Genomic DNA, 24,293 nt, shown 5'->3' with positions numbered 1-24,293 from the left:
AGACTTTGTACTTTCATCGTGTTTATACTCACAGTACTTTTACCTCCTCGTTACGTTCCATCATCATCATGTTCTCGAGAGGAGGAACTTCTGTAGTTATGGGAAATAACCGAGTAAATTAAAATAATCAGAATCACTGAACCTTTCCCTCATAACTCAAATATCAATCATCAAATATGTGTTTTATAGAATAACCTGATGAAAGACGTGGATTCAGTTTTCTCTCTGCAGTTTCTTAGATACTTGTGTTTTATAATTATTAAAACACAGATCATCATTTCTCAGAAATCGTGACGTAGCTTCCTCGTAGCGGTGACGCCACAGAGCTCGTTATCTGATCCTCGGAGCCTCAGATTCTCTCTGGAGTTAACGACTCCTCAGACGAATCATTGTCCTCGTGTGCTTTGTCTTTGTGGCGATTGTTTGCTCGAGCTAATTATCCGGCGAACGAGGCCACGAAACAAGGTCAGGGAACACGTGTATTAACGCTGCTCCCGTTTACACCGTGTCTTTGCTAATAACTCGTTAGACTTTAAATATTAATCACCGTGACGATGCTGCGCAGACGGAGGAGGAGGAAGAGGAGGCTCCGATTTAATGTCGCAAACCGAGTCTTCGCTTCAAATCGTTTTCTCTGCTGCTCTTTGTCTCGCTCTGATTCGCTGACACCCGACGAGGTGAGAGTCAGCATTTAATTGTGCGCCATGCTCTCATTGTGTGAGGCCTCCTCCTCCTGCTCCTCCTCCTCCTCCTCCTCCTGCTCCTCCTCCCTCCCCAGCAGAGCACTTTATCATTACACTCTGCAGTGTTTGCCGGCTTTGTGGTCCTCGCCGTCCCCATTCAGCAGCTGAATTGTGCAGGTCAGAGGTGGCCCACTGAGGGAGAGCGGCCGACCCCCCTCCTCATCCAGAGCTGATACTGCACACCACTGTTACTGCAGCTCGGTCACAGGTTTGATTCCCTCAGTGAGACGTTAAGCTGTGATCTACTTCAAAAAGCTTTCCTTCTTTCACATATAAAAATGTGAGGAGTTTATTAAATATAAGTTTAATCTACAATTTATTTATTGAGAATCTGGAACCGGGGGGGGGGGGGGGATTCTAAAAAGATTTCTATAAAGGAGGAAGAAGAACCATCATCTTCATCGTCTCAGATCCTGGTGACGTGATGGTTTGAGGAAGAGGAGTTTGGATAATCGCTTCCTTCACTTAAGAAAATGTGTCCAGAGCAAATGTTTAACCCAGAGCTCTCCTCTTGAACCTGGTAAAGCTGCTCCTCCTCTGCTCCTCCTCTTCCTCCTCCTCTGCTCCTCCTGTCTTCACTCACAGCTTCATGACAGCAGGATCTGGTGTTTTGGCAGCGATGGAAACAACAGACTCAGACGCTGCTCCTGGAAATCCTGTTCAGTGTTTAGTTTGTGCTTGGCTCTGGATTGGTCCGTGCAGCTGTTTCAAGCTCTTGTGGTTGAGCTGTTTGTTCTTCGACTGAAATAAAAACCTGCTGGATTCACACAACTGGACATTTAAACTTTGTACCATCAGTTTATCTCTGTTCCCTCAGTTTTCATCTTGTAACTCCAACTCATCTCATTCATTATATTTCTGAGGGAAATCTCAGGTCAGACCCAGAAGGTCAGTGGTTGTTGTTACGTTTTTAAAATATCTTTAACCTCGAACTGAACGATATTCAAGCGACATTTGAACAGAGACAGATCAGTGGTGGACGAGATGTTGAACTGTCGTGGAAGGAGACATAAATCCAGTGCAGATGTGGCTGCAGTGTCAGAGTGGTGTCTTCAGTGTGGACGTGGTCCGAGGACACAGCTGGAGACGTGTCTCTCATAAGAAACCTGAGTCAGAGCTGCTCCGACTCTCCGAGGCTGTAATCTCACCTACAGTCGCTTTTTCCTCCTGTTTGAACGTCAGCGGCAGAGCTCAGTGTTTATGAAACGCTCGGGTTCACCGGGCTCGATTACAAGGCAGCCGAGGTCTCACGACCAAACCGAGGTGAACTCCAGAGGCTGTTTACGGGACAGTTTTTATAACGTGTCATCGCAGCGGGGGCAGGGAGCTCAGCGACGAGAGACGTCAAAACAAATCAGACTCCAGGTCTTGTAATTTCAGCTCCTCTCTCAGGAACACAGAGAAAGAGATTGTAGATCTCGAGCTCTCCGTCCTGTAAACTCAGTTTTAGGAGCAGATTCAGTTTCCTGATGCACTTGGGATGAAAAGTGAAATTAAAATATCTTATGTTGGTAAAACACTTTGAAAAGAGCTTGAAGCTCCTGCCCGGTCTCTGATGTTTGCACCACAGAGACGTCCTCAGTGGGAAAGTGCTGATGAGGATTAGAAAGTCAGTTCTCTTTGGCTCTGTCTCCGTCTCTCTATTGTTTCCTCTCAAGCCGTCGCCCACCAGCTTCTCTTCAGCAGAGGACTGAGGGTTGTTGGGAAAGGTCATTTTGAAGTGTGTGAGAAGACGACGGGCTTTGTGCCGAGTCCACAGCGTGAGGACAAAGGCCGTGGGGGGGGGGGGGGGGGGAGGCCGACAGGGACCTGCGCTCCATCACGATGTCAAACAAACATGGCCGACGGTAACGTGAAGCCCGCGAGGAGAGAGCAGCGGGGTCAGGACAATAGAGTCGGTCCCGCTTCAGCAGATCGAGTCGGGCGAGCAGCCGAGTGTTTATCGACACGGGAGGCGACGGAGTGCTGACGCCACAGAGGAGATCTATTTCTGTACATCCAAGCGGAGGTCCGGGCCCCCCCGGTGACGACCGGTGAGGTGGGAAGCAGGAAAAACGTCTTCTGCTTCCACCTGCGATGCATTCATCACCACCGGGAGGAAGAGGACGAAGAGGAAGAGGTGCATCCCTCAAAAGGGTCCCCTGTGTTCGTCGCCTCTCTCGTCCAACATCTGTATCTGCAGAGGCCGCCGCCTCATTACGACATCACAACGAGACGCTTCCAGAGCTAATGTGCGCTCAGGTGTTATTCTTAGCTCCGCTCGTCTCCCCTCTCCTCACCCTCCTTCCTCATTTTGGAGAAGAACTAGGTCTTTGTTTAATTTACTGAAGGCCCATTGGAGTAATTTCCCACTCAGCTGCTGCACGAGTCCGGGCCCAGGCATAATCCCAGGCGCCCCCCTGGAAAGGGTGCCAGCGGGGGTAATATGGATGTTAGCTGGGGAGCACGGTGACAGCCCCAGAAGCGACAATTTAATTCATTGTATTTTAATTATCGCTCTCATTCACCAGCTACAAGCCCTTTCTTTGCTTCCCTGCGACAGCGAACCTTTATCACGGCCCGTCGGAGGAGATAATAAACTTTTGCTTTAAGGTAATTACTTAATCTGGACAAACCTGTGTGTTAAGCAGTGCTATTAAGCGAGAGGGTGATAAATCAGCCGTGCATTGGAGGTGGCTGATTACTCGACGGTGCAATCAGTCTTTGAACCCTCGCAGTCCTTTAAGTACCTAAATTACACAAACAGCATGCTAACAACACGCCGCTGCTGACACGGCGAGCGGAGGAGGCCCATCAGCAGCGCTGCCGCGCCGCCGCCGCCTGACTCGTTTGGTTAATGCCAGCCGCCGCCGCCGCCGCCGCCGCCACCGCCACCGCGTTCACCTTCAGCCCAATGATGCATGGAGGTTATTAACATGTGGTCTGAGACCAGCTGTCCAACACTGATAACAGGACAGGGACTCTGCCTCGGGGGGGAAACCACTACAGCTACACTGGAGGGAGGGAGGGAGGGGGGAAGGGGAGGATGGGAGGAGGGATGGATGGAGGGATGGAGGGATGGAGGGATGGATGGAGGGATGGATGGATGGATGGAGGGAGGACAGAGGAGGGAGGGATCAAACAGCTCCAGCACCTGGTCCAGGTGATGAGTCACAGATGACATCACAGAGCTTCAGACCAGATGGAGAAGAAAATCAATTTTAATACTTGTATAATATCTAATATATAATATCTAATATAATAATATATAATATATAATATATAATATAATAATATATTATAATATAAATATGTTCCAGTAAATTCCTCCAGGAGTCAGATTCATGAAACATCACAAACTGCAGCTCGTTTCTGGGACCTGAGGGTTTCGTGTCACCAGCTAACGTCACCAACGACTGCGACCAATCCAAACGCTGGACGTAGACCCCCCCCCCCAGGTCTTCTTCGTGTGTTTAAAGTCTCAATCAAAACCAACCGGTCAAACTCTGAAATGTTCCTGCAGCTTCTCCGAATCTTTGAACTGAACTTTTAAAATATGCACCAGCTCATTGTCTTTGTGCTCTTCGGCCTAAATTAAGTTCCCCACCAAACTTCACGCCAACGCTCCGCAGCGAGGGAAACACGTTTTCTGCTGAGCGCGTACGGGATGGGGGGGGAGGGGGGGGTTTGACTTTGAAAAACTGTGGTCGGCCAACGGGAGCGCTCCACCAGACGCTAAAACAAATGTTATCAAGCAAAGACTAATAGATGGCTGCAGCCTGAGCGGGGCCGCGGCAGCGCCTCTGACGCTGCGTACGCCCAGGGGGGCTGGAGGCCCGGAGATTCAGGTAAACGCGCCCGATGAACTCTCATGAGCGCTCGCCTTTTGTTCTTTCATGTGGCGGCAGAACAATGGGGCTGTCTCGGTGATGGAATAAGCCTGCGCGGTCAATCCCCCGGCCCGGGCTGACTGGCCGGAGGCCGGGGCCCGCAGAGGGGCCCTCGGCCGGGATGACAGGCTGAAGACGACAGGCCGGATTATTTCCTCCAGGTTCAACATGTCTGAACCAGACGAGTCGTCGTGGAGGAGACGAACTCCTCTGGAACACGTTTCATGAGCATTTCAATAAATTCACTGAATCTCACTCATTTGTGTTAAACACTCAGAAAACATCGTTTCACACTTTAAAACATAAAAACACTGGATCTGACTGAAAAACATCGTGAAAATAAAGATTGAAAATATTCTGTGTAGTGTGAAGTGAAGCGAGCAGCTGCTGCTCCGACACGTTCCAACCTCAGGTGTTTTTTATTTCATTAAACTGTCGGATCAAATAAAAAGGAGGATTTTTCCATGACAACACTCTGAGAACACGGAGCAAACAACACTCGAGCTTTATGAACAAACTTCAATCACAGGACACAGAATCTGGTTTCACACTGAAATAACCTTTTCTCCGAAACGAGTCATTTGGAGTCAGGACATTTAAACGATGGCTCGTGAGGTTAACGTTTATCTCAGCTCTCAGTTGTTGATGATCAAACGTCTAATGTCAGATTCTTAGTTTGTCTCTTTGTTGGAGAACGTGAGGTTTCATTTATTTCGGTTCCTCCAGGTCGATGGAAGACGTCCCCGTCCGAACAGGAGCCTCTCGGACGCCGTTCGCCACAGACAGAAATTGTTGGCGGCGTGGAAAGGGAGCTGAAGGACTCCGGCCTCGTCCCATCAGGCCTCGGTGCCGCTGCGCAGACCGAAAGCGAAATAAAAGAACTATTTCTGTGGGCGTTCAGGGAGCGGGCCCGTCTGTCACACTGTCAGGGTGCAGAGTGAGAGGAATGGGCCCGGAATGCTGACTCACTCAGGTCCCGGGCCCCCGGGGGCCCCGGGAGGCCCCGATATCCTCCCCTCTCGACGCTCAGCCGAGAGCAGATAATGATCCGTGGCCCTGACCCCCGCTGAGAAAATCCCAGGTCACCCTGCAAGATTCCCCCGACAGTGTGTGTGTGTGTGTGTGTGTGTGTGTGTGTGAGACTGGTGAAGAATTTTAATGCAGTCCAGAGATCAGGTGGCTCACCTCTCCCTCCTCTCTCCGTCTTTTTCTTCCTCTCGTCTTCATCCGGCTGCTCGACACCAGGTTACAATTAACGGGATCCGAGCACTGCAGCGAGGGCGAGCGAGGGAGGACACAATGACGGAGCTGTGGAGAGAGAGAGAGACAGATGGGGGGGGGGGGGGTGAGGCGATGCCCTCATGGAGCTTTTCCAAAATAAAAACCTGAGAAAAATGTTAACAAGAAACATAACTCCATAAAAGAGTGAGAGAGCCCGAGGCTGCGTTTATACAGCGCTGAATGAAGACACGACATGTTCGGTGGGTTCGAGTTCTCGCAGCAGCTAATTACTTCTGATGTTTCGGGTAAAAACTTCCCACATCCGAGAAGAATCCACGAAGAAAAACAGGCTGAGACGAAGAACGAGGAGCCATTAGAGCGACGCACCACGGAAACACAGAGCTCGTTAAAGCTCAGCCGCTAAATCAGAAACAGAGCCCGAGCTCCGTCTTCTCAGGACGCAGGCACAACGCGGCGGGGGGACCAGACGTGCGGTTTGCCCCCTGGTGGTGGGCTGCAGTACATCATGAACACTGCCTCCACCATGTTAGCAGAAGGGACATGGACCAAACTAATAAAACATGGCCTTTTCTTTTTATTTTCAATATACAACTAAAATATTTTCTGCTCGTCCTCTGTTGGTTCTTCATTGTGGTCAGTGAGGAGCCGCAGCCGGGACGTGCTTAGCTTAGCTTAGCTTAGCTTAGCATAACAACTGGGAACAATGCTGCAAAACGCTCAACGTCTGTCCGCTGCGTGAAGAGGAAGGAGGAGGAAGCTGCTGCCGGCGCTGTCGGTCCTGGTTTGAGTCGCTGCTGCAGCTTCCCTCCACACAGTCCATCATCATCCCGCCCGGTTCAAAGCGTGTGGAGCTGCAGGTCTTTGTCTGAAGCCTGGTTGGAAATCTTTTATGTTGAAGATGTAGGATTTCTTAGGATTTCTTCGGATTTCTTCGGACGACTTTGATTATTTATTTATTCCACTTCTCTCGTGTGATCGTGTCGATATTTTACACCAAAGTGCTCGGCTCGCTCTGAAACTCATGTTGCTTTATCGTAGCCTGTTTGAAATTTCTCTCTTTTTTGTTATGAAAGACAAGGCTCCCTCCCTCCCTCCCTCCTTCTCTCCCCCTCTAACTCTCTTCTTCTTTGCTTTTCTCTCCTCGCAGCCCCCCACCACATGTTCCCCACCTTCCACACGCCGATCCCCATTGACATGCGCCACCACGAGGGACGGTACCACTACGAGCCTCACGCTCTGCACGCCATGCACGGGTAGGTGGCCGAGTTCTCTTTAAACCGTCACGTGTGAGTTTTGATTCAAGTGGTTCTTTCACATCCAGTTACAGACGGTGTTTCTTCCTGTTTTAACTTCGGGGGATTTGCTCTGCGAGCGCGTGTTTTCTCCAGCGCTGATGAGAGCTGAACGTTTGCCAAGTTCAGTATGAAAAGCAGATGACAACACGCTGACGTCCAAAGTGAATAATCAGGGCTGGTTCTGAAGCCCCCCCCCCCCACACACACACACACACACTCCCCTGGTTGACTATGTGGGCAAACCTCCGACCATCTGGGGACGAAACCCTCGAGACGCACTGAGGAGTCTGATCTTCCTCTGCCACTGAGCAAGGCACCACTGAGAGACTGTGAATGTGAGAGAGAGGAAAACGTTCTGAGATCTTTCAGGGTTCGGTTTAATAACTGAGATCTTCATTGAATCAGATGTTTGTTCTCTTCTTCTGAGGTTAAAGGAGCTGGGAACAGAACTCTGAACTCTGGCTCAGGGTTATTTTATTATTTTATTATCGTATATTCTCGTCGAGCTTTATTTCAGCCCAGAACCTTTGGAGGAACTCGATGTGTCCCGAGGGTTGAACCGCCCCCTGCTTTACGTAACTGGAGTACATGTACTCGATTACTTTCCGTCCCGGAGTAAATGAAGAGGTGAAATAAATAAATGGATCTCAGTTGACCGGCTCCATTAGCAGCGGAGTGCCGGGCCGGATCCATCACCGATGACATAATACGCAGCACCTCTTGATATCCATTAATGGCTTGTTGTGTGGACTAATCTGTGTGGCGCAGGCCGTGCTGCCCCCGAGCCAGTGCGGTAATTAAACTCCCGGTGTGTGGAGGTCACGGCTGCAGCGCCGGTGGTGAGTCCAGCTACGCGGCTGCTGAGGGTTCAATACGAGACGCGAACCCATTTATTTTGCTGAGGCAGAGGAAAGAAAATCGGGTTTTGTTCCATTCAAGACTCAAACTCACACATTTGTTATTCGTGTCGTGAAGCTTTCGTCTGCTGGGATCCACTTTCTCTCTGATTTAAACCCCGACCCCGATTTCTGCCTCTGAGGAGGAACTTTGAAAATATATATTGTCGCCTCTCTCAGATGATTTTCTGGAGCTTTTGATGATATCACACATATACGCAAAGTGTGACACGACTGAGAGCTCCAGAAAAAGCTCCCGAGAGAAAGTTCAAGCTTATAAATCTGGAGAAATGAGACTTTTGTTCTGGAACATGTCGACGTTCCAAAGCTTCCATCACTATTTTAATTCCTGCTCGGGGAAAAGTTTGTTTTCAAAGACGAAGCTGTGGACAGGATCTAAATATATAGAAAGGTGTGGATGTGTGAGCGCAGCAGAGTCGCTGCACGTCTCAACCTGAGCGACGAGGCTCCTGCTGCGGCTCAAAGTTACTTTATCACCAAAGAGAAAAAAAAAAACTGGCGCCCGGACAAAAAAAGTCAATAGAATTCTCCAAATAGTCTCTTACATTTAAATTCACAGATTTGATGGTGATGCATACTTTGCGCCTGGCGGAAGCAGGGCTATTCATCACGCCGGCTGGGAGAGTGGAGGGCGGGGGAGGAGGGGGGGCGGCTGTCTGCGGACTCGGCCACCTTGATTAATGTGATTTGATCTTGACAGTGGACCCCTAATTCATCAAGACCTTGATCTAGCTGTCGCTCCCCCCTGCCTGTGCCAAATTCACCTAATTACAGGAACATTGCGCAGCAAATTAAGTGCGGTGTCATTTGTCGCCTGGTGCGGCACTTTATTATCCACTCGTGGCAGCGTGTCAGAGGTCCCCCTCCTTGATTGTCTAACATGACACCTCCACGCCGTCCCCTTTATCATTGTTTGCATATACCGTAATGAGAGCGCTGGTTATTTTGTCAAGCCTGTCATGAAGAGCGGCCGAGGGGAAGCCTCTTTATTCTTCCTTCTTCTGCCGGATGCCGGGGACGGTTTGTCTTCCCTCGCCGGGAAATGACAGCGAGGCGAGGAAGTTACAGAAAGAGGAACAACTTCCTCCTCGGACGACGGAGCGAGATCGTCCTCTGTTCCAGTTGTGGGTGAAACTCAAGACCTGCAGGAGACAGATGGAGGAGTCAGGGTCTGAGTGTCTTTACTCCAGAGTTTGGAATTAAACGTTAAACTGTTTCAAACACGATGGATTCCCTGAATCTCCTCAGCTCCACGCTCTTCACTGACACTGAATACAAAGTGCATGGAGACTCTCTCTCTCTGGCCGTGTCCTCAGCTCGGGTGTCTCTACGTTTCCCTTCGAGCTCTGTACAAACAGCAGAGTCACCGTGTGCAGCTTCCTGCAGTGAAGTTCAGAAGAACTCCTGAAACTTCTGTCGGAGCTTCAAACTCTGAGGAGACGTCAACAGAGAAACAACAGCAGCTCAGCTTTAAACATCTTGTAACATCTGACACCGTGGACAGCGTCCATCAGCACTCTTTGCTTCACGCTCACAAACCCGTGGGTGACGTCCTCTGCTCTGAACGTTGGGACGTCCTCCACACAAAGAATTAAATATCTGATTTTGCTGCAGTTCTGTGTTAATTCTCACAGATTGAAAACATCTCTGACATCACGAGCTGCTCGCTGCTGGTTTGGACTCAATCTCTGACACGTCGGCTCAGAGTGAAAAGGAACCGGAGCCGACAGATCTCTGGACGTCAGAGAGTCGACGCTGCCTGTGAAGCTCTCGCCCCGAATCAAACAGAAGCGTGTTTTCGGATTCAGCGCGGGAGGTGACATGAAAAATTCAGACTGTGTAAGAGAAGTTCTGCTGCGTCCAGCTCCGAGGACGAGATGATGAAATGACTTTTTAAGGAGGCCATGATTTGCGGCGCTGTGATCTGTTTGTTTGTATGTAGGTCACTTCTTCCTCTGCAGGAGGGAGGAGGGCGTTCGGGGGTTTCGTGGATGGGGTGGGGGGGGTGGGGGATGTGTAGGGGGGGGGGGGTTGCCTGTTAAGTTTGAGGCGTCCGTTTCACGCAGTCGACTCATAAACCAACAGTGGGAGTTTATTCAGCCGCGCACCGGACGACGTGATTTATCTAAATCAGAGAGCTCCCTGAGCCCCGACACCGGAGACGAGAGTCAACGTCACACTGTAATTCATCTCTGGTGTCACACACACACTCACACACACACAGACTCACACACACAGACACACACACACACACACACACACACACACAGACTCACACACACACACACACAGACTCACACACACACAGACTCACACACACACAGAAAACAAAAACAAACACTCTTCTCATGTATGTGGAACATTCTCACATCCGCTCACTGGACCATTAAACAGTTATTTACATAAAATTTAAATTTCCAGCTCGTCCTGTGAGAAGATTCATAGTTTTCTGTTTTTAAAAAAAAAAAAACCTATAAAAAAATGAATCGCTAATTTAAAAAACAAAACTCGTTGACCTGAATTACGTGTAAACACCTCGAGAATCCTGCGCCTGCCGCAGGTGGGAGGGTCTCACAAACGTCTACGAAGATGTCGGACGAAACCAAAGGCTAACCTCGTCCACACTTACTGCCCTCTAGTGGAATTCTCTAACACTGCACGTTTCATTAAAATAAGATAAAGGATCAATAACAGAGATAAAATACGAGAAGAGCTGCAGCTCAAAAATGGAGTAAGTGAGAAGAGTAAATAGATCGAATTAGAAATACTATAAACAACATGTGTAAAACAGAATAAAGAAGTTAAATGTGTGACTTCACTCCGCCCCTCCACCACGGCTCCTCCCGTTTCATCCCGCTGCCCGGCGCCGCACCGCGTCACGCTCCGAGGGTCGAGCATTGTGTTCGGACCCCTCTCTGAGTATCTGGACCTTACACGACTCCATCACTTCCTGGAGTGCGGCGTCTCCTTTGTGCAGAACAAAGATCCGGAGACACATTCAGGTTCTCCACACGAGGGCAGGAATCGTTTTCTGGAGCTTGACTCATAAAAGAGACGAAAAGTGAAAATACTTCAGTCACGTTCTTCAAACTTAAAGTGTGAGACGAACGCGACCATCAGGCAGATGAAGGCTTGTTGAACACGGGGATGTGTGTGATGTCACAAAGCGTCTGATGAGTCACAGACGCTCTTCATCACATCTTTGATCGGACTCATCTCGTGATCCACCCTCAACTTTTCTCTCCAGACGAGCCAACGCGATAAACGACACCCACAATGCCCCGTGGTTACTCGCCACACACACACTCTCGTCAGCTCATCTCCGTGACCCCTCTCTCACCCCTTCCTGCGACGCCCGCAGATCAAAAGCTCGACAGCGGAACCGTGTCAGACGTGATCTCACGCTGTGTGTACACGCTGAGGTGGAGCTGCGAGGATCAGGTTCGAGGGTGGATTACTGAAGACGCTCGCCGGAGGAGTGTGTGTGTGTGTGTGTGTGTGTGTGACTCAAAGTGAGGTCATCGGTGAATGCAACTCATTTCCTCTCTTCTCTGAGAAGAGAAGCGTTTGTTGAATCTGACGTGATGAGAAATATGAAAACGTTCCTGCGTTCCTTGCTCGAAGGCACCTCGGCAGCTTTAATGCATCCTAACGTTTCTCTGTCTCCTGCAGCCCCGCGGGTTTGACCGGCAGCCCCGTCGTCTCCGACATCTCCCTCATCCGCCTCTCGCCTGCTGCCGTGGCGACCGGCGACTCCCCGTTCAGCGCCCCTCACCCCTACGTCAACCCTCACATGGAGCACTACCTGCGCTCCGTGCACGGCAGCCCCACGCTGTCCATGATCGCTGCCGCCAGGGGACTCAGCCCGGCCGACCGTGAGTACCACCGGGTTTCTAACCTGTGACGAGCAGCAGCTGGGTTTTTAAAAAACTCAAAGATGTTTTTGTTTGTGACACAAAGAGTAAAAAAGTTTGGAAGTGGATCCTTTAGAAAAGATTTCTGAGCAGCTCAAATACACAGTGATTGTTTTATTTGTATGTTTAGGGAAAATGTTCAATTAGAAAAAAACTTTTTACCACTTAACTCTTTGTGTGACCGTCAGATTTCTATCATTTACATGTGAGCAGAAATAATAAGACGTCTCTCTGCTTGAACTGAATTTCTCTGGACACCTTCTGAGTCTTTCTTCAGGGTGAAGGTTGACGAGAAGTCACATGATGATTTAAACTCTTCTCTGAAGTCTTCTAACCTCTGCAGGTTTTTTAATAATCTGACAATAAGGATTCACAAAGTGTCCCTCTTTTATTTCCAAGCGTCTTTTCTGTAAATGTGTTTTATCCTTTTCGCTGCGTCTCGTTTCAAACGGACTCGTTTCAGAGTGGAACAGGATTTCTCGTGTTTTGAAATCAGAACCTCATGAATGAAGAGTTTTCTGGTTTGAACACGTGTCGACCTGTGCTCCCACGTGTTTAAATTCCCTGAGGAGACACTTTGAATGAAACCATAGAAGCAACAACAGCTCAGGTAAATACTCTGACCCCCCCCCCCACAATCCAAATTCACCGGGACGTGACGACGCCTCTTTGTTCAGCGGTGAATTACAATAACAGATTGGAGCGCGGCGGTGGGACGGCGTATAAATCTTCCGTTACAGTCTGTCAGCGGTAATGTGGCAGCGCCTTTAAACTTAAACAAGCGTCTGAGATCTGGCCGAGATAACGGCGAGCGAGGGCAGGAAGGACGGAGCGCGGGGGGGGGGGGGGTGCACAAATAGCTCGTTGAAACACGAGAAGTTGGGTTTGGAAACGGAGGCCGTCGGGTTTCATGCGTTTCAGACGACCTCGTTCTTTTCACAACATCTGACACGTGACGCCAGCTTCACCTGAGGTTTAGCTTCTTCCCATTAGCACTGATTTGAGGAGTTTCTCTCTCTCTCTCTCTCTGTCGCTCAGGCGAACTCTTCATCTCCGTCCTCGTCCATCAGAAACTCTTTCAGGAGGAAGATTACAATGTGAAACCCAAACTCAAACTCCCGACGCTGGTTCAGTGGATTCAAAAAACTAAACTCACGTTGAATTAACTTCTTGTAAACTCGTTTTCATTTGTGTAAGAATCGTCCAACCAGTGAGCGAGAGGAGGAGCTAACACCGAAACATCATGACAGAGGAACAACTTCTCACCAAATTCTCCTCCAGCGTCTTTGTGAAGAAAATACATTTCTGCTTTTTCTCATCGTGGGACTGAGGGAGCCGTGGGGGGGTGGGGGGAGGGGGTGGGGTGGTGACGCCTACATGGGCCGCTGCACATCACTGGCCCCGCCCTGCCGGCCCCCTCACTCCATTCAAACAGATTCTCAGCGTGAGGTGGGAGGAGCAGGAATTCACCCCCTTGTTCCTTCATCCTTGCTTCCTTCTCTCCTCCCTTTATTCCTCCCCCCCACCCCCCCCCCTCCACAGTGGCCCACGAGCATCTGAAGGAGCGCGGGCTGTTCGGCCTCCCCCCCCCCTCCTCCGGGGGCCAGTCCGGCGGAGTATTACCACCTGATGGCCAGCCACCGCAGCCCCTACAGCGAGCTGCTCATGCAAGGGGCCGGGGCCACGGCGGGGGCCCACCTGTCCAACTACATCACCCCCATCGACGGTGAGTAACAGGTTCCAACACGGGGGAGGGGCTGATATCAAACATTCACTGTCATGATTGACAGCTCAGACTGACTCATGATTGGTCGAGCTCGTGGACAGATACAGATACGGGATCGCTGAAGATGGCAGCTCGTACCCGATACTGGCCACGTTCTCGTCCATCGTCATTTAGTCTGTTAGATGCAACAACAATCATCATCTTCATCATCATCATCATCTTCATCATCGATCTTTTTCTCTTCTGCTAAATTTGTTATTTGGTCAAAAGGTTAAACGCAGAATTGAGGTCAAAGTAAAAACTGCTTCCTGCTGCAGATGTTAAATGAAAACATTCAAACTAAAGCCGTAAATAAAAAGCAGCGAGAGTCGGTGAGTGAACGTTCTCACACACGAGCAGCACCAAAGCACGATGCACCGTTCAGCAGCAGCTGACCGGGCGGCTGGGTCCAGGTCGGCTGGGTCCAGGTCAGCTGGTTACAGGCGGGTCCACGTCTCCGTGTCCACCGAGCGGCGTTGACACTGATTAAGGAGAATGAAATTCCTATCAGGGCGTCGGGTTCAGGCGGATGATGAAACAAAGATCACAGTGGAGGCGTATAAATAAAAAAAGCCTTGTATACATTTTTCATGTCAAAGTACTTCAAACGGCCGAGGGCCTTCAGGTGCTGCACTATATCCCCCCCCTCCCCTCCCCCATCCCCCCCTGCCGAGCCTCCGCCAGCACGTTTCCATAAACATCCAGGACTTATTGTGTCGCGGTGACATTTCCAGTGCACGTTAGGTCGCGGCAGGTATATTTAACGTAATGAATGCCTGCTTTGATCCGGCACTTTGCTCGGCACCTTAAAAGGGTCTGAGGGGGGGAGGGGCGGGGGGTCCTGATGATGAAGAGCGTAACGTCGTCCGTCCACATCATCTCTATTCCTCCTCCAGGAAAAAGTGACGCTCCGCTCGTAATAATGTAAATACCATAAATCTACATGATAAAAACTGTTTCTGCAGGTTTCACTTCTTCTCATCCGTCGTCTCTGTGATTCCGTTCTCACGGTTCCTCCTCGTGTTTCCTCTGTTTCGTGAAAACATGAACACGTGAGAGCAGAGGGGAGGAAACGCTCCGTCATGACGTGAGACAGAGTTTATACATCGACAGGAAGGAGCGAGCAGGGAAGTCATGTGACAAAGACAAATTCAACCCCCGTCTCAGAATGAGAAAGTTCAGCTCATTGAATGTGAACTGATATCGAACCCTGGACCACGTGCACACAGACGAGCGGTCGGTCGGGGTTAAACTCTTCCCCGCAGGCTCGGCACACTCGGCTCAGCGTTGTGAATGAGCCGGCTGTGTTGTGGTGTCGGAGGCCAAACTGCCGAGAGCGGCGGCCGGCTGCCAGCAGCGTGAAGCCGAACCTCACTAAAGCTGTCACAGCTCCGTTTCCAGACGTCCCCGAACACTGAGCAGGCGCCGAGGCCAAAACAAACGGAGAGAACCTTTGGCTTCGTCTCCACTAAATGTGGACGTTCAGTTATTTAGTGGAGCTGCTGCGAGGGAGCGAGCAGGAGGAATCCTCTGAGCTGCCGAGAGCAGCGTGTGCTCGGTGATTTGAGCCCGAGGATTAAAGTGAGGAATAATATTTGCACCGGTCCGGAGAGGAGGAAGGAGGTTGTTGATGTTTGCAACTTTGAAAACACAAGAGACGTTTGCTGCTGAAACAAAAACCCTCATTATTCTCAGATAATCAGGGTTGTGTTCACAGACTGTAGATAAAGATGGACGAGTCCGTCTCAGCTGTCAATCATGACGCCTCCGAACGCTTTACATCATCAATCAACCGATTAACTCCGATAACTCAGTGAGAGAAGAACTTCATTCATCTATTTAACGTTTGTGACCTATACTGCAGCCAGCCACCAGGGGGCTCCAGATGTTTCATTTACAGTCGATTAAACCAAACACAGGAAACGTGAGCCTGGCTGCAATCTGCATCCTCACCACAAGATGCCAGTAAATCCTACACACCGACTAAAACATGTTTGTGTAGAATCAAGTTCCTTAGATTAAAATGAATCAGGTGACTATGTTGTTAAATAAAACACAGGAACTCGTTAATTAAATTCAAGTCAACGAGGATCCAACCTCCACTTCCTGTCCTGTCTCTGGAAACCAACATGTCCGACATGGAGCTTATTGTGCGTGCGACCATCCAATCGTTAACGACGGAGGCTCAGAGGTTCAGTCCAACATGTGTTCTCTGTGTAGAAGAGACGGGGGGGGGGGGGGGGGGGGGGGTCTTTATCTTGGGACATTGAAGGAAAATCCACAGACGAGAAAAACATGTTGTTTTCTCGCGGGACGTCTGCGCTCAGAGGACATTACCGTTTGTGGGACTGGTGTCGCGGGACGTTAATTTGCACATTTAACCAGGTAAAGTCGAGACGTGGCTCGGTCTGATGGGGGACGGGGGACGGGGCGGGGGACGGGGCGGGGGGGGTGCAGAGGATCAGGTGTTTTTTATTTTATTTGAAATGTGATTGGATGGAGCCGTTCAGGACTGGCAGACGTATTCATCTCTGTTACTTCCTCTCACCTCTGGGGAGATGTGTTTATTAATGTGCCACTTCCCCTGATAAATGGACCAATGGAAAAGCCTGGGTCCCCCCCCCCCCCCCACACTATTGTAATTTATAGCAGCAGCCGCCACCGGGAGGCCTGGACGGGACGGAGGAGTGTGTGGAGTGATTTAGACTGTGTGTGTGTGTGTGTGTGAGGAATCGGACGGTTTCAGGTTCAAACGATGCCACAGCTGCTTTTTGAAAACAGAAACTCTCCTCAGATAAAAAAGGAAAATACAACCGTGTTTCGCTTTGTGCAGGAAAACACACGGATTCAACACGACGGACAAATGTTTCCAGAGCAGCTGCTGCAAAATCCAAAGTGAGGGAGGAGTCAGGAGGGCGATCAGCAGCCGCACGGACGAGAAAACACGTTTCAACGTCTTAAATAAATAAACTAAATAAACATTTATAAAAGTCTTTACGACCGATGACGGACGAGAAACTCGACGGAGCGCTGCTGAGAATCAAGAATTAAGGATAATATTTCTGGAACGAAAGAGAATTTAAAGAACAAAACGAAATCTAAGACAGGAAGTGAGTGAGGACTGTAAACATTCCAACGATTATCAATTTAACAATAAATGATCAGTTTCTCTTAAATAACAGAGGATTTCATTTCATTTGAAACATTTCCAGACGTCTCGCTCTAGAACACCAGGCGTGGGTGTTTCTGGATATTTGGTGGAATGACCGATCAGAGAGTTCGGAGCCATTGAACCTCTGGAAGAAGAATTTACATCTCAGAGCTGAGGATCGATCACGTCGCTCTGCGTACGCTCCCTCGCAGTCCAAATCAATTCTGTGTAAATTGCCCTCATTTAACACGGTGACGTCCGACCCACAGATGTTTATCTCAAGCGATCGTGGGGAATTATTGCGGGGAGATTGATTAGTCGTGTCTGAATCTTAATGGGGTCGCCACATGTGGGCAGACGTCACAGATCCTCTGGTTTTCAAACATCACAACTGTTTAGTCGAGTGCAGCATCTTGCTCAAGGGCACGTGTGAAGAGGGTTTGAAGGTCGGGAACCAAACCTGGAAGAATTCTTCTGTAAACTTCAGCAGCTCAGAGCGGAGTCGTTCACGCAGCGACGCTCTGCTGCCGAGAATCAGTCCCCGAGCAAAACCAGCGGTTGAACACAAACACAGATGAAACGTTAACAAGAGGTTTAGTGAATTTAGTTTGAGACGAGCGGAGACGAGCGGCCGCTTAGATTTCAGGAATCGTTGTGTGAGAGTGAAACGTGATCCGGTCGATCGCCTTCAGGGGGAGGAGCCTGGGAATCGAGTGAAGCCACACGACGCGAAAGGTTTCAGCTCGTAAATCTCAGAGAACTTTCAACGATCGTTTCTCTTGAACACGTGGAACCTGTTTGTATCTGCAAACTGAATATCCGAGTTTGATTTTGTAAATTTAGTCTGTATTAGTATATTTTACTACATTTATCTCAGGGAATACGCAAAAGTTATGTTTAAGAAATTCACTCATTTAACTCATAAATCAATTTTGGACTTTTCATAAAGTAAGTTCAGTTTGTTTCCTTTAAATCCAAACATTATTTTCTTCCGTCACATGAACTGTTGTGGTGAATCGTGAGTTCGTCCACAGTGAAATGACCTTTGGACTCACCTGCGTCCACAGTGTCCCGGTTCTCCAGCCCCAGACTGACGCCCCGGCTGAGCAGGAAGAGAGCTCTGTCCATCTCTCCGCTGTCAGACGCCAGCATCGACCTGCAGACGATGATCCGCACCTCGCCCAACTCGCTTGTGGCGTACATCAACAACTCGCGCTCCAGCTCGGCCGCCAGCAGCTCGTACGGACACCTGTCGGTGGGAGGACTCAGGTAGCTCCCTGCAGACACAGCATCAACACACTGTCAACAGAAGACGTGATGTTTGAACCTCATGGTCACGTGTTCTCCTCGCAGTCCGTCCTTTCCTTTCCCACATCCCATCAACCCCATGGCCTACCAGCAGCTCCTCTCCCAGCAGCGAGGGCTCAGCGCCTTCGGACACACTCCGCCCCTCATCCAGCCGCCGCCCGCCTACTCCGGCCGCCAGCCGGGCCTCGGCCTGTCCTCGCTGCCGGCGTCCGCCCACAACGACCTGACGTCAAAGGTAAACACGCCCGTCAGTGACAGATCCGTGAGACGCTCAGAAACATTTTCCCTTGTCTACATGTTTTTAGAGATTCCATCAAAGTTTGTCTCTCCTCAGAACCACGGCGGCGACTCGGCCGTCAGCAGCACGGTCGACCCCATGACCACCAAGAGGTCAAAGGTCAAGAGCGAGGCAGAGGGACTGAGGCCTTTGTCTCCGTGTTCACCGGTGAGACAAATTATACTCAGCTTCATTCATGCTCCACTGCATGGACACGTTCTTTATGGTCTCACTGAAGTGAGGACAGTTTGTTAAAGTGAGGACAGAGGACAGTTTGTTAAAGTGAGGACAGAGGACAGTTTGTTAAAGTGAGGACAGTTTGTTAAAGTGAGGACAGTTTGTTAAAGTGAGGACAGTTTGTTTAAGTGAGGACAGTTTGTGAAGTGAGGACAGTTTGTTAAAGTGAGGACAGTTTGTTTAAGTGAGGACAGTTTGTGAAGTGAGGACAGAGGACAGTTTGTGAAGTGAGGACAGTTTGTTAAAGTGAGGACAGTTTGTGAAGTGAGGACAGTTTGTTAAAGTGAGGACAGAGGACAGTTTGTGAAGTGATGACAGTTTGTCAATGTGAGGACAGTTTGTTAAAGTGAGGACAGAGGACAGTTTGTTAAAGTGAGGACAGTTTGTGAAGTGAGGACAGAGGACAGTTTGTTAAAGTGAGGACGGGACAGTTTGTTAAAGTGAGGACAGTTTGTGAAGTGAGGACAGAGGACAGTTTGTTAAAGTGAGGACGGGACAGTTTGTTAAAGTGAGGACAGTTTGTGAAGTGAGGACAGTTTGTGAAGTGAGGACAGTTTGTTGAAGTGAGGACAGTTTGCGAAGTGAGGACAGTTTGTTAAAGTGAGGACAGAGGACAGTTTGTTAAAGTGAGGACAGTTTGCGAAGTGAGGACAGTTTGTTAAAGTGAGGACAGAGGACAGTTTGTTAAAGTGAGGACAGTTTGTTAAAGTGAGGACAGATTGTGAAGTGAGGACAGTTTGTTAAAGTGAGGACAGTTTGCGAAGTGAGGACAGTTTGTTAAAGTGAGGACAGAGGACAGTTTGTTAAAGTGAGGACAGTTTGCGAAGTGAGGACAGTTTGTTAAAGTGAGGACAGAGGACAGTTTGTTAAAGTGAGGACAGTTTGTTAAAGTGAGGACAGATTGTGAAGTGAGGACAGATTATTAAAGTGAGGACAGAGGACAGTTTGCGAAGTGAGGACAGTTTGTTAAAGTGAGGACAGAGGACAGTTTGTTAAAGTGAGGACAGTTTGCGAAGTGAGGACAGTTTGTTAAAGTGAGGACAGAGGACAGTTTGTTAAAGTGAGGACAGTTTGTTAAAGTGAGGACAGATTGTGAAGTGAGGACAGATTATTAAAGTGAGGACAGAGGACAGTTTGCGAAGTGAGGACAGTTTGTTAAAGTGAGGACAGAGGACAGTTTGTTAAAGTGAGGACAGATTGTGAAGTGAGGACAGAGGACAGTTTGTTAAAGTGAGGACAGATTGTGAAGTGAGGACAGATTATTAAAGTGAGGACAGAGGACAGTTTGTTAAAGTGAGGACAGTTTGTTAAAGTGAGGACAGTTTGTTAAAGTGAGGACAGTTTGTTAATGTGAGGACAGAGGACAGTTTGTTAATGTGAGGACAGTTTGTTAATGTGAGGACAGTTTGTTAAAGTGAGGACAGAGGACAGTTTGTTAAAGTGAGGACAGTTTGTAAAGAATCTTTATTTCTTGAGTTTGAGTCCCGCTCCGTGTCCGTGCCCCAGGGAGCCACAGCCCCTCCCCCCCTCCCCCCCCCTCCTGTAAACACGCGTGTGATAAAGAAAAACTCCACATGATAAGAGCTTTGCCCCCCCCCCCCTGTAAACTGAGCCACAGCACTTCATTTTCATGAATTATAGTCGAGCTCGTCTGAGGAGCCTCTTCTCTTTCCTTTGACAAATTTGCGGCCGCGCTCCGACGGCGCGGCAGGTTGGGGCTTGATGCATGGGGACGGCGGAGCGCGCCGTCGTCCTGGGGCCGGCAGAATTGATGAAGATCGTGGGGCAGCGACAAACATGCTGCAGTCAGCACGTTGTGTACACCAGTGTGTGTGTGTGTGTGTGTGTGTGTGTGGAGGCGTACGGGAGCCAGGCCGGGACGAGCCGTGTGTCAGTTTCTTAAAACATGCACGTGCACTTTTTAACAACCGTCTCCCTGAGGACGCTCTGAGGTTTGGACATTTTGCATGAGGACGTTTTAAAAGCCAGGAAATTTCAACCATCGTAAAAATGTATTTTATAAACGTGAGGACTTTTTTTTTTTCTAGAAACGAGAGACATTTGTGGAAAAGTAGTAAAAGTAAAACGTCTGGACAGAATTTGGGGAAAGTGATTCAGGACATTTTCAGAAAAAAGACATTTGTGGAAAGTTCTGACTGTTTGAGAAAGAGAAGAGGTTTTTAGAACGTCTGGTTCTTTTCAGAACGATGATTAAAACAGAGTGAGAATCTCATCGAATTCAAAATGAAGACAAAGAGAGGAACTTTAGTGGACTATTATTAAAAATGGGATTTTTATTTTTTTAAATATTGAACTTGAGGAAATCGCCTGAAAAATTTAAAACATTTTACGTTTTGATTCTTTTAAAATCGAATCTGATTGAAAACAATTATTTTTAAATTGGACATTTTTTGAAACCAGTGTTTTTGAAAACGAGGAGGTTTCAGACTCGTTCGTAGAGACGCACGTTTCTCTTCATCTCGTGTTCCACGTGTGGAGCAGAGATTCTTCAGTAGCAGTGCTGCCCCCTGTTGACAGAGTCCCCACCCTGCAGCCTGACCTCCGGTGTGGTCACGCCCTCACAGAGTTCACGTTGTGGTACTTTTGTGTTTGGTTGGTTTGGGTTCACGCTGTAAACAGAAGTCACGTGTGTGCGTTTGTGGCTGAAGTTGTCAAAACAAATGTGACTCCGGCCTCTGTAACTTCAGTGTTGCATGATGGGAATCGTGCGCTCTTTAATCTGTACCTCTCCGTCCCCGGAGCGCAGGAGGTCAAACACTCGAACAACCGGCTGAATGTGATTCTTAACAGCTGGAGGCGGTAAACTGTTCCACGTGCGCTCGCCGCAAACTCAGCCTCAGAGGAAGAGAACCGCAGACGAGTCAGTGGAGAAAATGAACGAGAGAAATTAAAGTAACTGTCGCATCAGGTGAACATATGCTCCCTCCGCAGAACCACCACGGCAGCTTGTTGGACCTGAAGGACGACGCCGACCGAGACGACTGCAAACAGGAGCCAGAGGCCGTTTACGAGACCAACTGCCACTGGGAGGGCTGCAGCAACGAGTACGACACGCAGGAGCAGCTGGTGCACGTAAGGGGGGGGGGCGGGGTTCCTGGCATCACGATGCATGTTTGTGTTGAGCTGGATGTTTGTGCATCAACGTGTCGTGGATCCAGCGACGGTTCTCGGGTTCCTGTCTTTTTCTAAATGTGAACTTTATTCACACGTTTAATAGGAGACGTGTGTTTTTAGATTTTTTTTTTTTTTCACGTCTGTGATGAACTTTTCTCATCAGCAATCCGACTTTAACCCCCCCCCCCCCCCCCCCCCCCCCCCCATACTAGCGGTGAGTCTGACACGCCCCCTAACTAAACCAGGACTGTGAGAAAACTTATGTTTTTAGTTAGAACTGAAAAACAGAGTGGACGGAGTCTCTCCATCGATTCCGAGCTTTTTTCCCTGAGTGTGAAACAACTAGAACAAAGAACGACCGTCAGCCCTCGGACGTGTGACAGATTCTCCTGTTGAACTCTTGTTTCCTGTCGTCCTCCAGACTTCAGCAGTTTGGTTTCCCATCACGACGAGCAGAGTCTTGGTTAAAAGGGTGTTAAGCATTCCACGTTTCCACTGGAGCACAGAGAGACAAGAGGGGGATTAGTGAGGGTCTGGGGGGGTGTGAGGGGGAGGTAACCGCTGTCCCTCATCCATTAAACTCCTCGGAGGAAACTCTCGTCTCCGCCGCCTCGACTCAGATACGCGTGGCGTCTTTTAACGTCAGCGTCTCGTCGTCCTCACGATTCTGACGCTTCAAAGTGCAGAGCTTTTGTTTTTTAAACTAATCAGGACCACATTTCCCATGAACCCCTTCACTTCCTCCTCTCTTCCTGGAACAAGTCCACAGATTTAAACACGTGGACAGAAACTGTAGAGGAGCAGCGTCCTCCTTCCTTTACTGCGTCCAAGGTTTGGAACAGAATCCAAAAACCAAATACAACACGATGAGGAAAGAGCTTCCTGAAAACACTACCCACAATCCCTCAGGTGTAAGAGGGACGTCTCTGATCGCAGAGGAAGTCGTTGTCACAATGGTTTATGGGACGTGTAGTTCCTTAACGATATAGAATAATAAAATAATGCGTTTTTAATTTCCACTCATTTTTGATTTAAAGGATTTTTTGAATGTTTAAACAGAAACAATTCGATTTCTACAGTAAAAACTAAAGAAGGGAGGAAACGACTGGAACAGCTTCTTCTATCAAACCCTGAGAGCTCAGGATTATAAGTGACTCTTATTTTATATTTAACGTCAGACTTAGTTTCCTGCTCAGTTCAACGTGTCCAGTGATTTGAAATAAGTGAGACGCTCCAGCTTCTCTGTGATTCAGGCTCATGTAAAGAATCTAATTAGTGGAACTGCTTCTCTCCGTCCGTCCTCTTGAGATTCTCTGTGATAAGACGGATCTGTACAGAAACATCCAGCGACACCGGAGCCTCTTAGTGGACGGGTCTCTCCAGAGCAGCCCTCATTTCTGTGTGTGTCCGTCCCGCAGCACATCAATAACGACCACATCCACGGAGAGAAGAAGGAGTTCGTGTGCCGCTGGGACGAGTGTTCTCGGGAGCAGAAGCCCTTCAAAGCTCAGTACATGCTGGTGGTTCACATGCGCCGACACACGGGGGAGAAACCACACAAGTGCACGGTGGGTAACGGATGGCCTCGGCGCCCCCCACGGGTCCCCGAACGGGCCCCTGGAGGACGGCAGCTCACTCTCTCTAAACACCGCGTGCACTTCTTTACACACACACACACACACACACGTGGTTGTTCCCATAGATACTGACGTAAAACACACAACGACAGAACGCTCGTGTCTTCATGGATCATAAAAACACGATGTCTGGTTTGTTCCCTCAGGATTTCATGAAGAGCTAAAACCTCAAATATGAATATCAGCTGTTAAATGTATGAAACTGTAATACTGGTGCAAATATTTTTCAAATACTTGGAAATCAAAGTAATTAAATATTCAAATGCAGTTTTACTGTGAAATAGTTTAAGTTAGATTATCTGTTAACTTCCTCATATTCACATTTACATGATGATTCTGTCGTTCGCCGCTCGTCATCATTAATATGAATCAACATTAATATGAGAGAGAGACGTTGAAACTCTTTTCTTCTCTGACCCTCTTCAGTTCGAGGGCTGCTCCAAGGCCTACTCCCGTCTGGAGAACCTCAAAACCCATCTGCGCTCGCACACCGGCGAGAAGCCGTACGTGTGCGAGCACGAAGGATGCAACAAGGCCTTCTCCAACGCATCGGACCGAGCCAAACACCAGAACCGGACGCACTCCAACGAGGTACAAACCGCTCACAGAAATCCTCCCCCAGCTGAAACCTGCCAGGATGAGTCACCGGCGCTGACTTCCTGTCGCCGTCTGCGCCGAGTGGCCCAAATTTCCTTTTCATAGCGATAATGAGGTTTGAGGCAGCGCGGGCGGATTCTGCCTCCGCACAGTGTCAGTGTTTGTGTTGCTTCAGTGCCCCGGTGTACGAAGACGCTTGTGAGTAA

General features: G+C 49.0%; 1 long non-coding RNA gene and 1 pseudogene across 1 annotated transcript in view; one reads left to right on the top strand and one right to left on the bottom strand.

Annotated features, from left to right (window-relative positions):
* The window catches only part of LOC109643926 (zinc finger protein GLI2-like), a 48,626-nt pseudogene that overhangs the window by 19,087 nt on the left and 5,246 nt on the right, over window positions 1-24,293 (top strand).
* LOC138406984 (uncharacterized) overlaps window positions 4,373-24,293 on the bottom strand; it is a 34,633-nt gene continuing 14,712 nt past the window's right edge. The window contains exons 3-5 of the long non-coding RNA XR_011240380.1: window positions 18,293-18,427; window positions 17,952-18,173; window positions 4,373-5,920 (exon numbers count right to left, since the gene is read on the bottom strand). This is a non-coding gene — a long non-coding RNA (uncharacterized lncRNA). The remainder of the gene's footprint in view (window positions 5,921-17,951; window positions 18,174-18,292; window positions 18,428-24,293) is intronic.

Source organism: Paralichthys olivaceus, chromosome 24 (genome assembly GCF_024713975.1).
Source record: "Paralichthys olivaceus isolate ysfri-2021 chromosome 24, ASM2471397v2, whole genome shotgun sequence".
In the NCBI taxonomy this organism is placed as follows: Eukaryota; Metazoa; Chordata; class Actinopteri; order Pleuronectiformes; family Paralichthyidae; genus Paralichthys; species Paralichthys olivaceus.
Note: the sequence above shows the minus strand (reverse complement) of the source record. Positions and strands in the feature narration are given on the sequence as shown.